The sequence below is a fragment of the Lactuca saligna genome, chromosome 4 (genome assembly GCF_052625555.1).
Source record: "Lactuca saligna cultivar CGN05327 chromosome 4, ASM5262555v1, whole genome shotgun sequence".
NCBI lineage: Eukaryota > Viridiplantae > Streptophyta > Magnoliopsida > Asterales > Asteraceae > Lactuca > Lactuca saligna.
The window spans coordinates 179,481,167-179,496,849 of NC_136420.1; positions in this window are offsets into that span (position 1 = coordinate 179,481,167).

Consider the following 15,683-nt stretch of genomic DNA (forward strand, 5'->3'; position numbering starts at 1 on the left):
TAAACCCCTGTAATAGTATATGTGAAGGTCCAGGAAGCCCCATATCTATATATTACAAAATCATGCGAATTACAGGAGGCAGTTGATTGACTGCATGGCAAGGACTCGCCGAGTCCAATGATCAAACTCGGCGAGTAGCTTGAAGATTCACTAGGACTCGCCGAGTTGTTCTTCAGACTCGGCGAGTAGCTTGAAGACTTACTGGGACTCGTCGAGTCGTTCCTTAGACTCGGCGAGTGGAGTCGGGGTGCCTAGACTCGCCGAGTCGCCTTTGCACTCGACGAGTCTGGTCAAGTTGACCGTTGACCTGTATGTAATTTAGTAGGGTCAGTTGTCTTGTTTGATAAGATCATTAATAAAGGTATATGGTATTATAGGGAGCCTGCAGATTAGCGGATCGAGTGCGAGTGGCTCGAAGGGTTTATAGCTTGCATACTACGAGGTGAGTCTTCTCACTATACTTCACCCGGAAGGGTTCGACTGCGTGACCGGAAGGTCGTATGTGTTATATTTATGCTATGTCTAGAGAGGTAGATGCTTTATATGTGATGTATGCTTATATGTGATGTATGCTTATACGGGCCGGAAGGCGAGACTTTATGTGATAGAAAGAACGGTATGATGTATGACTTATGTGTTATGTGTGATATGTTATATGTGTTATGTTTTATACTATTATGGGCCGGAAGGCAAAATACTATGGGCCGGAAGGCAATATAATACGGGCCGGAAGGCGATATGTTATGGGCCGGAAGGCGATTATGTTACGGGCCGGAAGGCAATGTTATGTGGATCGAAAGGTCCGGGCCGGAAGGCGTATGTGGGTAAGTCGTATACTGGGGAACTCACTAAGCATTTATGCTTACTAGTTGTGTTTATGTTTTTCAGGTACTAGTGATGACCGTGGGAAGGCGCCGGCATGACATGTACACACTGCCATTGTTGAAGATCTTGAGGATTCGTTATTTATATTTTTGCAATAAACTTGGAATAAACTCTTTTGTCGAATAATGATGTTTTATTTTAAATGAGAAATTTATTTGAAAATTTGAGCTGTTACATTTGGTATCAGAGCCTTGGTTTGAGGGATTCGGGTGTACTTTCGGGTGCAACTGAACTCAGACCGGGGATTTGAGGAAAAACCTTTTTAAAATAATAAGGACACAACATTTCATAAATGGTAACGCGGTAAAACAAGAATGGAGCAGTGTGTACGATCAGCCAGCGCCCAAACGGTAAAGATCCCCAGAATACCTTACAATGTTATGTTATGCACTGAATTATGAATTGTTATGCATGCTAGAAGACTAGGTATACATGATAGGACTAGAATTGCCTGTTTTGTGATGCCTTAGTCTAGGGAGATTGCTTATATGAGATATTTGGTAGCGTGCGAGTAGATAGTGCATACTAGAGGTAGAGTACTCATTATTCGGGATTTGGGTAGGAAGATTTGGGACGAATACTGATACGGTGTGGTCGGTAGTATTGGGCCCGTACTACCGAAGGCACCGGATCAGTGGAAGACCCAAGTAAGAATCCCTGGAAATCGGAGACTGAGTAGGGCGCGTATCGAGTACAATTGTACTTTGTGGAGTCTCTGATGATTTTATGTTGTATTTCAGAGACATCATGGTCATCACACGCAATGGGGCGAGTTCGAGCGGTGCAAGTGACGAGGAGATTCGTCAGATTATTCAAGAAGAGGTAGCTGCGGCGGTTCGGGCTGAGATCCCGGAGATGTTTGGGTCTATTAAGACCACCCTAATGGAGGAGTTTGAGGAGCGGTACGCCGCACTTACTGAAGCTGCAGTCGCTGCCGCTACCGCAGCTGTGGCTACTGCTAGGCCGCAAGGGGGTGATTCGTTGTTATTCAGGGAATTCAGCAACACGAAACCCCCTGAGTTCGATGGGACGCAGAATCCGATTGCGGCTATGAGGTGGATCGCCGACATTGAGGGGTGCTTCTATACTTGCTCATGCCCGGAGCACTTGAGGGTACGGTTCGCCTTGAACCAGCTCCGTCTGGGAGCGAAGGATTGGTGGAAGTTCGTGACGGCGAACTTCACTCAGGCGGAGATTTCAGCGGTAACATGGGAGAGGTTTATGGAGATGTTTAGGGACGAGTACGTTCCCCCGGTGGAGAGGGAGCGATTGATTCAGGAGTTCTTGACCCTTAAGCAGGGTACTGATTCCGTGGCGGTGATCACGCGGAAGTTTCATGAGAGGGCAATGTTCTGCCCCGAGCTAGTATCTACGGAGCAGTCGCGGATGAGCTGGTATTTGGGCGTTTTGAAGAGGGAGATCCGGGAGTTTGTGTCAAACTCCACCTATCGTACTTTCACTGAGCTTCAGGCGAACGCCAGGAAGCGCGAGATCGAGTTGGAGACTCAGGCGAGGGAGGAGGCTGAGTCTCGGCAGGTGGATCGGCGGCCGGCTCAGTCTCAGCCGGCAGCCAAGCGGACTAAGTTCGCTGATTCGAGGATGGGAGGTTCGAAGGGTCGCACTTGCGCGAAGTGCGGCAAGAGTCACGAGGGGGTGTGTCGAGCTGGTGGTTGCTACAAGTGTGGCAAGGAGGGACATATTGCCAGGGATTGCCCTAAGGGGTTTATGGTTTGCTTTCACTGCAACCAGACAGGCCATCGGAAGGCCGAGTGTCCGCAGCTTCGTCAGGGAGCTACACCTACTACCAGGACTACTGAGACCCGACCGGCGAAGGTCGAGGCCCCGAGGGCTCGCGGAAGAGCCTTTCAGCTGACTGCGGAGGAGGTCCGCGCTGCACCCGATGTTGTGGCAGGTATGTTATCATTCACGTATTTACTTAAAGGTCGAAATGTTATGCTTATGTTAATGTATGTGTAGGTACTTTTCTTGTGAACTCTATGCCTGCTCTAGTGTTATTTGATTCGGGTGCGAGTAGATCGTTTGTATCGTTAACCTTTAGTCAGCATATCGGCACTAGTCGTGAGCCGTTAAGTCGACCTTTGAGTGTTTCTATTGCGGCCGAGAGGGTGGTTTGTGCTACGGAGGTTCTTCGGGGATGTGTGCTAGAGATCTTCGGGGTCGCGTTCCCGATTGACCTAGTTCCTATTGCGATGGGGGACGTCTGTGTCATCGTAGGCATGGACTGGTTGAGCCAATTCAGCGCTGTCATCGACTGCGAGCGCCAGCTGGTGACTATACGAGACCCTAGTGGGGGAGTTCTTACGGTATACGGCGAGGGTACCCGTTCGGGATCAGCTTTTTGTTCGGCCGCTAGGGCGAGGCAATGCATACAGCGGGGATGTAACGGTTTTGTGGCATATGTGATGGATACGCGGGAGACTTCCGAGAGGCCGAAGACAGTGGAGGAGGTTCCAGTGGTGCACGAGTTTCCAGATGTTTTTCCCGAGGATTTGCCGGGAGTACCTCCTGCGAGGCAGGTAGAGTTTGGTATCGATCTAGTTCCAGGGGCTGCGCCTATTGCGAAGGTGCCTTATCGTCTTGCACCTCCAGAGATGCAAGAGTTGTCCTCGCAACTTCAGGAGTTGTTGGGAAAGGGATTTATTCGGCCGAGTAGCTCGCCGTGGGGAGCACCGATTCTGTTCGTCAAGAAGAAGGATGGTTCACACCGGATGTGTATCGATTACCGGGAACTGAACAAGGTGACGGTCAAGAAACGCTATCCGTTACCGAGGATCGATGATCTATTCGATCAGTTGCAAGGGGCATCTTGGTTTTCCAAGATTGATTTGAGATCAGGGTACCATCAGGTAAGAGTGCGGGATGAGGACGTCCAGAAGACAGCATTTAGGACGCGGTATGGGCATTACGAGTTCGTGGTGATGCCTTTTGGGCTCACCAATGCTCCAGCAGTGTTCATGGACCTCATGAACAGAGTATGCAGGCCGATGCTGGATCGGTCTGTGATTGTATTTATCGACGACATTCTGGTGTATTCGCCGTCTAGAGAGCAGCATGAGGGACATTTGAGGGAGGTCCTTGAGGTGCTGAGGTCGGAGAAGCTATATGAAAAATTCTCCAAATGTGACTTCTGGTTACGGGAGGTCCAATTTCTGGGGCACGTTGTAAATCAGGCAGGGATATTGGTTGATCCGGCCAAGGTGGAAGCAGTGATGAGTTGGGAGGCACCGAAGTCACCTTCTGAGATCAGGAGTTTCCTTGGGTTGGCGGGGTACTATCGGAGGTTCATTAGGGACTTCTCCAAGATCGCGGTGCCGCTCACCAGATTGACCCGGAAGGGTGTTACATTTTCATGGGGACCCGAGCAGCAGACTTCCTTCGAGACACTTCGTCAGAGACTGTGCGAAGCCCCAGTATTAGCTCTCCCGGAAGGGATGGAGGACTTTGTCGTATATTGCGACGCATCGATTTCGGGACTGGGTGCAGTGTTGATGCAGAGGGGCCATGTGATAGCCTATGCATCGAGACACCTGAAGCCTCACGAGGCGAGGTATCCCACGCATGACTTAGAGTTGGGGGCAGTAGTGTTCGCCCTCAAAATTTGGCGTCACTACCTGTACGGAGTTCGTTGCACCATATACACGGACCATAAGAGTTTGAAGTATTTGATGGATCAACCCAACCTAAATATTCGTCAGAGGAGATGGTTAGACGTGGTTAAGGATTATGACTGTGAGATCCTATACCACCCATGCAAGGCTAATGTGGTAGCCGATGCATTGAGTCGTAGGGCGGAGAGCACTCCATTGCGGGACGTATGTTTGAGATTGACGGTGATGACTCCGGTATTAGATGCTATTCGTGGGGCACAGGCCGAGGTTGTGAAATCTGGGATGCAGAAATAGGAGCGGGTCGTCGGGTTGATTTCAGAGTTCGTTATGGATGGACGGAGACTTCTAACGTTTCAGGGTCGGATCTGGGTACCATTCGTGGGCGGTACGCGTGTTACTTTGATGGAGGAGGCACACAGATCGAAATTCTCGATCCATCCCGGTGCTACGAAAATGTAATTGGATTTGAGAAAGGAGTACTGGTGGCCTTGCATGAAGAGAGACGTCGCCTGGTTCATTGAGAGGTGTTTGACCTGCCGTAGGGTTAAGGCCGAGCACCAGAGACCGCACGGTAAGTTGCAACCCTTGGAGATTCCTGAGTGGAAGTGGGAACAGATCACGATGGATTTCATCACCAAATTGCCGAGAACTGTCCGGGGAGTCGATGCGATTTGGGTGATTGTGGATAGGCTAACAAAGAGTGCACACTTCCTTGCCATTAGTGAAAGTTCATCAGCGGAGAAGTTGGCAGAGTTATACGTGAGAGAGATAGTATCTCGGCATGGAGTGCCGACCTCGATTGTTTCGGACCGCGATGTACGTTTCACTTCCAGGTTCTGGAAGAAATTCCATGAGGAGTTGGGTACTAAACTGCATTTTAGTACCGCATACCATCCCCAGACCGACGGTCAGAGCGAGCGGACGATTCAGACATTGGAAGACATGCTTAGAGCGTGTGTGTTAGACTTCGGGGGTAGCTGGGATGCGCATCTGCCGTTGGCTGAGTTTTCCTACAACAACAGCCATCATTCGAGCATTGGTATGCCACCTTTTGAGTTGTTGTATGGTAGGAGGTGTCGGACTCCCATTTGCTAGGGAGATTTGGGACAGAGAGTGATGGGCAGTACAGAGATCGTACTTCAGACGACCGAACAGATTCAACGGGTGAGGCAGAGGTTATTGACCGCCCAGAGCCGACAGAAGAGTTATGCGGACAGACGCCGGTCCGAGCTCGAATTCCAGGTTGGTGACTTCGTTCTCCTAAAGGTTTCTCCTTGGAAAGGAGTGATTCGGTTCAGAAAGAGGGGCAAATTGGGGCCCCGGTTCATAGGTCCATTTCGGGTAATTGCAAGGGTAGGTCGGGTAGCTTATCGGTTGGAGTTGCCAGCGGAGCTGAGTCAGATTCACAATACCTTTCACGTATCACAGTTGAGGAAGTGTATAGCCGATGAAGTGGCAGTGGTTCCGTTAGAGGATATTCAGGTGGATACGAGCCTGAATTACGCCGAGAGACCAGTAGCTATCAGGGATCGGAAGATCAAGGTTCTACGGAACAAGGAGATACCTCTGGTGTTGGTTCAGTGGCAACATCGGAAGGGATCGGAGATGACTTGGGAGCCGGAGAGTAAAATGCGGGAGCAACATCCGGAGTTATTCGCAGAATGAGACTTCGAGGGTGAAGTCTAGTTCTAGTGGGGGAGAGTTGTAACAGCCCGGAATTTCAGGTATTACTTTAAATTAAATTGGGGAATATTTAAGGGGGGAACTCGGCGAGTTGATGCCTGACTCGCCGAGTAGGACCACAGTCTTAGTCACAGATTCGCGACTGGACTCGACGAGTCCATTAGGGACTCGGCGAGTCGACGCTGTTCAGCTGAAACCCTAGCCGTTTTGATTCTGGATCGTATATAATGCCTTTAGGGCCGTCATGTCTCGTCTTTTGGCCGATTGAAGATAACCAAAAAGTCTGTGGGCATCTGGAACAAGGGTAAAGGCTAGTGGAAGCTTGAAGAGGTTGTTAGGCAAGGAGAGGCAAGGTGGTGATCAAAGGAGAATCAAGGGGTCGAGCTCTGAAGGTTGGGGACACAGGGAACACGTTTTCCAGGTAATCCTCGGATCATTTCTGTAGTTTTGGCGTTGTATATGAATCTAGGGTTTAGGAAACCCATTTAAGGATTTGATAGATTATAGTGTTGTTACAAGTGTTTAAACCCCTGTAATAGTATATGTGAAGGTCCAGGAAGCCCCATATCTATATATTACGAAATCATGCGAATTACAGGAGGCAGTTGATTGACTGCATGGCAAGGACTCGCCGAGTCCAATGATCAGACTCGGCGAGTAGCTTGAAGATTCACTAGGACTCGCCGAGTTGTTCTTCAGACTCGGCGAGTAGCTTGAAGACTTACTGGGACTCGTCGAGTCGTTCCTTAGACTCGGCGAGTGGAGTCGGGGTGCCTAGACTCGCCGAGTTGCCTTTGCACTCGACGAGTCCGGTCAAGTTGACCGTTGACCTGTATGTAATTTAGTAGGGTCAGTTGTCTTGTTTGATAAGATCATTAATAAAGGTATGTGGTATTATAGGGAGCCTGCAGATTAGCGGATCGAGTGCGAGTGGCTCGAAGGGTTTATAGCTTGCATACTACGAGGTGAGTCTTCTCACTATACTTCACCCGGAAGGGTTCGACTGCGTGACCGGAAGGTCGTATGTATTTATATATGCTATGTCTAGAGAGGTAGATGCTTTATATGTGATGTATGCTTATATGTGATGTATGCTTATACGGGCCGGAAGGCGAGACTTTATGTGATAGAAAGAACGGTATGATGTATGACTTATGTGTTATGTGTGATATGTTATATGTGTTATGTTTTATACTATTATGGGCCGGAAGGAAAAATACTATGGGCCGGAAGGCAATATAATACGAGCCGGAAGGCGATATGTTATGGGCCGGAAGGCGATTATGTTACGGGCCGGAAGGCAATGTTATGTGGATCGAAAGGTCCGGGCCGGAAGGCGTATGTGGGTAAGTCGTATACTGGGGAACTCACTAAGCATTTATGCTTACTAGTTGTGTTTATGTTTTTCAGGTACTAGTGATGACCGTGGGAAGGCGCCGGCGTGACACGTACACACTGCCATTGTTGAAGATCTTGAGGATTCGTTATTTATATTTTTGCAATAAACTTGGAATAAACTCTTTTGTCGAATAATGATGTTTTATTTTAAATGAGAAATTTATTTGAAAATTTGAGTTGTTACAGTCAACAATCTGTGACTATCCTGAACAAACAGGGCGCTTTCGCCCTTAATCCTTTCCAACTTCCAGTTCTCCGGCCTCATACACTCAATCTGAACATCCCTGACCAAACCCACCAGCGGGGAATCCACTGCTATCCTCATACACTTGGTTAGGGTAAAGGACCCAGCTGACTTGCAGCTCAGAGCATCCGCAACCACGTTCACTTTACCAGGATGGTAAAGGATCTCACAATCATAGTCCTTGACCGCATCCAGCCACCTGTGCTGCCTCATGTTGAGGTTCGACTGATCCATGATATGTCTCAAACTCCTGTGATCCATGTATATAGTACAACGGACCCCGTACATATAGTGCCTCCAAATCTTAAGAGTGAAGACCACCGCTCCCAACTAAAGATCGTACGTGGGGTATCTCGTCTCATGCGGCTTCAGCTGCGTCAACGCATAAGCTATCACTCATCCCCTCTACATGAGGTCTACCCCCAAACCTATGACTGACGCATCACAAAACACTACAAAATCCTCAACTCCCTCGGGGAGTGTTAACACCGGCGCCTCGCATGAACATCGCCGCAGGGTCTCAAATGCCCTCTGCTGCTGAGGGCCCCAACGGAAAGCTACCCCTTCCTCGTTAGATGAGTGAGGGGTACAAAAATATTGGAGAAATCACAAATGAATCTCTGATAATACCCTGCTAAACCCAAGAAACTCCTGATGTCCGAGGGAGATTTGAGAGTCTCCTACTGCATAACTACCTCAACCTTGGTCGGATCGACCAAAATCCCCTCCTAGTTAACGAGATGTCCGTGGAAATGGACCTCTTGCAACCAAAACTCACACTTTGAGAACTTGGCATATAACAGTTCTCATTGCAGAACCTCCAGTAGCTCCCTGAGATGCTCCTCATGCTGCTCTCGGGTCTTGGAATACACCAAGATATCATCTATAAACACAATGACCGAGCGATCAAGCATCGGCCTGTAGACTCGGTTCGTCAGATCCATGAACACTTTCGGCGCGTTGGTGAGCCCAAACAGCATCACCACGAACTCATAATGACCATAAAGAGTCCGAAACATGGTCTTCTCTACGTCTTCCTCCCTCACCCTTACCTGGTGATATCCTGATCTCAAGTTAATCTTGGAAAACAGAGATGCACCCTGCAGCTGATCGAAAAGATCGTCTATCCTCGGGAGGGGATAGCGTTTCTTCACTGTTAATTTATTCAGCTCCCTGTAGTCAATGCACATCCTGTGCGGACCGTCCTTCTTCCTAACGAAAAGGATCGGTGCTCCCCAGGGTGAACTACTCGGACGAATAAACTGCTTACCCAGCAACTCCTCCAACTGAGATGATAGCTCATGCTTCTCAGGCGTCGCCAATCGGTATGATGCCTTGGCGATAGGGGCCGCACCTGGCACTAGTTCAATCCTGAATTCAACCTGCCTCTCCGAAGGCACTCCGGGTAACCCCTCCGGAAACACTTCAGCAAACTCCCTCACCATCGGGACCTCAGAAACTGAGAGCTGCTCTCTAACCCGCGTATCTACCACATATGCCAAATAACCAGCAGACACGTGCTGAATATACTATCAATCCTTGGCTATCGAACAAAACCCTGATCCCAACCTGGTGCCCTCACCATACACTACATGTTCTCCCCCACTTGGCGTTTGAACCACCACCCGTTGTCCCTCACAGTCGATCATGGCGCCAAAACGGCTAAGCCAATCCATCCTAACAATCACACATACATCCCCCATGAGGAAAGGAATCAAATCTATCGGGAAGGACACCCCGAAAATCTCCAACTCGCATCCCCGGTAGACCGAAGAAGCAGAAACCCCGTGCTCGTTGTCGATCGAAACTCGCAACGGGCACTCAAGATCATCCATTGGCACACTGAACCCTCTAGAGAAGGCCTGAGATACAAACGATTGACTCGCCCCTGAGTCAAATAATACCAAAGCGGGCAAAGAATTCACTAAAAATTTACCTAATCATAGGTACAATCAATAAGCATAACAAAAATATATTAACTGAGGCAGAGAATAGAAACGTACCAGCAACCACATCCGGTGCTGACTTGGCCTCCTCGGCTGTGAGCTAGAAGGCGTGACTCTGAGCCTTCAGAGGCTCCACCTTCACTGGCCTCCCATCTGCAATCCTCACAGTAGCTGGCGTGGAACCCTGCACCAGCTTGGTGGCGAGTTGCGGACAGTTGGTCTTCACATGACCAACCTGATGACAGTAGCAACAAATCCATAAATCTGCTGGAGGGGCAGACTGACAACAGTCCCTTGCATAGTTCCTATGCTTTCCACACTTGTGGCACCCACCTCCTACTCGACAAACCCCCGAATGAGCCTTGCCATACATTCCAAAAGTGTGGCTATGGTGGCCCCCAGACCGTGTATCAGCGGTCTTAGACCGCTTAGGCAGCGGCTGAGACTGTGTTGGTGCCTGATGTTGCTCCATCAGCTGTAGCTCTATCTCCAACTCATGCCTCCTTGCGGCTTCCTGAAGGTCCAGGAGGGTATCACAATGCTGTGTAGCCACAAATTGTCGTATATCCGTCTTGAGCATACTCAGATAACGAGTCATCTGAGATTGATCTGACGCAAACTCCGGGCAAAACATAGCCCTCTCAGTGAACACCCGGGTGATCTCCATCATAGACTCCCCATCCTGTCTTAATGTCAAAAACTCCTGAGCAAGCCGCTCCCGTTCCATGTGCGGAACGTAGCGGCTACGAAACATATCTCGGAACTGCTCCTAAGTAATAGCAGCCCACTGATCATCAGAATATGAACCAGTCGTCAATCTCCACCAGTCCTTTGCCCCGAGCCTAAGCAGGTTTAGAGCACACCTGACGTTTTGGTCGGCAGGACATGAGCACGTAAAGAAACAACCCTTCACGTCAGACAACCACCGCATAGCCCTGATCGCATCCTTTGTACCATCAAATGTCGGGGGTTTTCTATTCTCTTCGTGCATGATCTCCCGGATCCTGGCATCCAACTCCTTGGTCCCTATCTGAACCACGGGCTCAAGTGCTACCGGCACCTCCAACCGTCCGTCTCCCGACCTCGATCCTGATCCGAATCCTGAAGCAACACGTCCCGTCACCACCATACTGAAATATATATAAAAGTCATCGAATAAATAACATAATGTCGGGATACCAAAACCCATAAACCCTAAGGGTTGTGATTTCCTTGCTACACATATGGCTCCTGTGCTTTCAGTAGTACGAGCCCATACTACCTTCCACACCTACGCATATTTGCCTCAAGTATCACCATAATGCCCTAACAATATCATCAACATAGGAAATGCGCTCAACCCTCACTTCTAGGGAAATACCAAATATCTCGCATCTAGTCTCACCACTTATCACGACTCACACATCCATGAAACTTCCATCATCCCCTGCAGCGCCAGTGCATGCTAGCTGCACATAACGTTGGACCCAATAGACTTTCGAATATCCAATCCTACCCGAAGGCCGAATAAACATTCTCAGGCTATAAGGTCTTTATTATGCACAACCATGATGCATACACTAAACATCTACAGTTATGATGTTAATTCCACATACAATAAACCCTAGGCTAATAGGGATCGTATAATCATGCAAATCTATCATGCGATTCTCGAAGATCCCTAGCCTAGCACTAGTATGTTGTTCTAACATATCAGAATATCATATAACTGTATGGTATTTTGGGGTTTACATACAGGCTCTGGCTGATCGTACCCTCTGCATCCTCCATCCTTTATTTTGAAAACCATTTTAAAAACTTACTTTCCAAAAATCTCCTTGATTTGAGACTGGATTCACACGAGTGTTCCTCCAATTCTCTCAAACTAAGGCTCTGATACCAACTTGTAACATCCATAAGTTTTATGCCAAATTTAAACTTTTTCAATCATAAATAAAATCAAACAGCGTTTGTTTACAAAAATGTTTTAAAATCAATATGCATCAGAGAGTCCCAAAATCATAACATAAGGATGAGGAGCGATACGGTCACGCCTTGGCCTTGCCATGATCTCCTGAAGTACCTGAAACAATAAACTGAAAACTGTAAGCCCGAGGGCTTAGTGAGCTACCCCCAAAATACCAATACCACACTGACAATACCATATCAGTAATAATCAATCAATCAATCATGCATACTGGGCCATCGGCCTGACTCGACTGCCTTACTGAGCCTACAATCTGTCTGGATCTATCCCGAGCCTTCGGTATGACTGGTCCGCCACGTGGGCCTACAGTCTCCCTGGACCGCTCATAGGGTATGTTGGCCTTCAGCACAAAGTAGGACCGCCTCAACCCAACCAACAAGCAAATAACCATGTGCGCATAACTATCATATACTGGCATATACAACATCAAACATATCTATGTCACTGATCATCAACCATAGAATTCTCCTATAACTAGAGTATCGACCTAACAGGTCACTAACATACCAATCCCTACGGATCATAAAAGCATAACATACTGTCCCGATCTAACAGATCATAGCCACATGTAGCATACCATAATAATAACAACTAAAGAGCCGGCCTTGGTCCTATAGACCCTATTGATATAGTGAGGATAACTCACCTCACAGATGTCAACTCGGAAGGTAAGCTCCAACTCTTGGATCACTTGACACAGGCTCCACCAGCTATAGCATAATATGCTCGTAAGTCCGTAACCTTATAAGGTCTTCCATAATCCACTAGTCAAACCCTGATCAAAGTCAAAGTCCTCAGTTAAGGTCAACAGTCCATGTTGACCTCGACTCGCCGAGTACCCTCGGCTACTCACCGAGTTCCTTGAAGAACATTCCAACTCGCCGAGTCATTAGGGTGACTCGTAGAGTTCCTTCGATTCTCGATCAATCTTTAAAGCCACCCGTTGATTTCCTTTAAAGCCACCCGTCGATTTCCCTCCTTGCAACTCGACGGATACATACGCATACATATCCAGTAGAAAACTCATCCGACTCGCCGAGTTGTTCTTCAACTCGTCGAGTCTATGGCAATCATCATCAGACTCGTAGAGTTATTCATCCAACTCGTCGATTTGACGGTCATCTTCATGTGACTCGCCGAGTCCATTTAGTCTTTTTTCACTATAGACCTATTTTGAGCTATGCAGCGGCTCCAACTCACAGATCCAAGATTCTAGGGTATGCTTATCACGTAAAGTTGCAAACTTTACGTGCATGCATGACTTTAAATGCTCCAAATGCCAAATCTAAGCTCTTAATGGGGCTTCGTGCTCAAGAGGGGCCTCAATCATGATCAAAACTGTAACTTTCTGCTTCTAGAATCTCAAGAGGTTCCATATCTGAAGATACAACTTCAGATCTAGCCCATAGCTCATCATACCAACTTGATATTCCAAGAAAACCCTAAAACTCAACCAATAGAGAAGATCTATAAGGAAAATGATGGTTTAGGTACCTCTGGAAGATGATATCTAAGATGAATGTTGATTTCACACTGCAATTGCTCCAATCTCCTTCTACTCCAAGTCTTCTCCTTCCAAAAATCCTCTTTTCGAGCTTCAATACATACTGAAACCATTTGACCCCTCTTGGATTTGGTGACTTTTTGGTTCTTAATGCTAGTTGACTTTCACTAATTACATGCTATTTGGAATTAGTGACTTTGACTAAGGAAATTTGTTATGAGCTTCTCTAGCCATTTCAACAATTAAGAAAAGTCTAGGTAATCTCAAGCTCCTTGGATTACTATAGCCAAATTGAGGATTTAAAACAAGTATTGCACCATTGAATTCTAATGATATGTTCATCAAAAGTCAAAGTGAGAAAACTTTAAGTCAACCATCTTTCCCTTATTGATTTTACATCAAATTCTTATTTTTGTTGCAATTGTCTATTTAAATCATAGTTAATTCTAGTTAGCATCAAGTATTCAAAACACCAAAACCCCCGATTTTATTTTTATTGTTATTTTACAAGTATTTTTACAAAGAGATTTTTCATAGAGTTATCAAATTGAACCAGTCTCCGTGGATTCAATCCCTTTACCACTATACACTATTCTAGTGTGTAATATTTAGGGTTATTATTTGTGTTGGCCTCGACAACCACCAAATTTTTGGCGCCGTTGCCGGGGATTGGTTTATTTTTAATCAATTTGTTTCTCTATGCCCAGATCTCAGCGTACAGGTGACTTGATTTACAATCCAGAAATCGAAAAAGAAGCAAGGCGTTTAGCAAAGGAAAAGCGAATTGAACGTGGTCAAACTTCTAATCCTCACGGGGATCCGGAGGTCGAAACCGCTTCATTAAGCGATATAGAGCCCGATTCTAGTCCCGACCTTCGCCAAGAGATTCCCGAAACACCACCCCTACAACAAAATCCACCCATTATTGAACCAATTGAAATGGCGGACGGAGGAGAAGTTCCCGAAAGAACTTTGAGGCAAATGATGGAGACCGATGTTACACAAACTCCAACCGGTATCAATTACCCGGTTTTGGAAGGAGGCTCGGAGTTGAAGTCAAGTTTAGTCCATCACCTACCGACTTTCCATGGATTGGAGAATGAAGACCCTCATAAGCATTTGAAGATGTTCCACATTATTTGCACTAGCATGAAGCCACAAGGGTCAACCGATGACCAAATCAAGCTAAGGGCATTCCCCTTTTCATTGGCCGATAGAGCAAAAGATTGGTTATTCTATCTTCCACCGGGGTCGATCAACTCATGGACCGACATGGCAAGAGCTTTCCTTGACAAGTTTTATCCCGCCTCAAGAGTCTCAAGTCTTCGAAATGAGATTTGTGGAATCCGCCAAGGTCAAAATGAGACTTTCCATGATTATTGGGAGAGGTTCAACAACTTGTGCTATAGTTGCCCACAACACCAAATTCCGGAACAACTCCTCATTCAACACTTCTATGAGGGATTGTTGCCAATGGAGAGAAGACTAGTTGATGCCTCAAGTGGTGGAGATGTCTTTAGTAAAACCCCACAACAAACAAGACAACTTTTCAACACCATAGCCGCAAATTCACAACATTTTGGCCCTCGCCAAGACATGAAGAGAGACACACAACACAAAGTTAATGAAGTGGGAACATCGAATCTTGAGTCTCAAATAAAAGATCTAACATCCGTCGTCCAAAAGCTAGCCATGGGACAAACTCCACAAGTGATGGTTTGTGGAATATGTGCAACCATGGGACATCCTACGGATATGTGTCCCATCCTTCAAGAAGATGCGGAGCATGTGAATGCCACGGGAGAATTCCAAAACTACCACAACAAACCATCCGGGTACCAAAATGCATATAATTCAAGTTGGAAACCAAATCCCAACGGAAGCTACAACCCAAGACCATTGCCTCACAATGCATTGGTTAGACCGTCCTATCCACCACCACAACCTCAATATCAACATCAACAACCACACTATCAATCCAAACCGCACCCTCCACATCATCATCAACAATCTCCTCAATCTCAACCAAGTAGCTCCGGAATGTCTCTTGAAGACATTGTCAAATCTCTAGCCACTAGTACCCAACAATTCCAAAAAGATACAAGGACTAGTATCTCCAACCTTGAAGCACAAATGGGAGATATAGTTACATCTATAAGCAAGTTGGAATCTCGTGGTAAACTCCCTTCTCAAACCGAAAAGAACCCAAATGTCAATGTGGTGACCTTGAGAAGTGGCAAGCAAGCCGGAGAAAGTAGGTCAAAGAAGAAGCCAAGGGAAGAAGAGGAAGAAATAGAGATCATTCCCATTGAAGAACCTACAGTCAAGAACGATGCACAAGCCGGAGCTCCAAAGAAGTCCATTCCTCTAGTAACACCAATAGCCACTCAACCACCATTCCCCTCTCGACTTGCAACTTCAAAGAAGA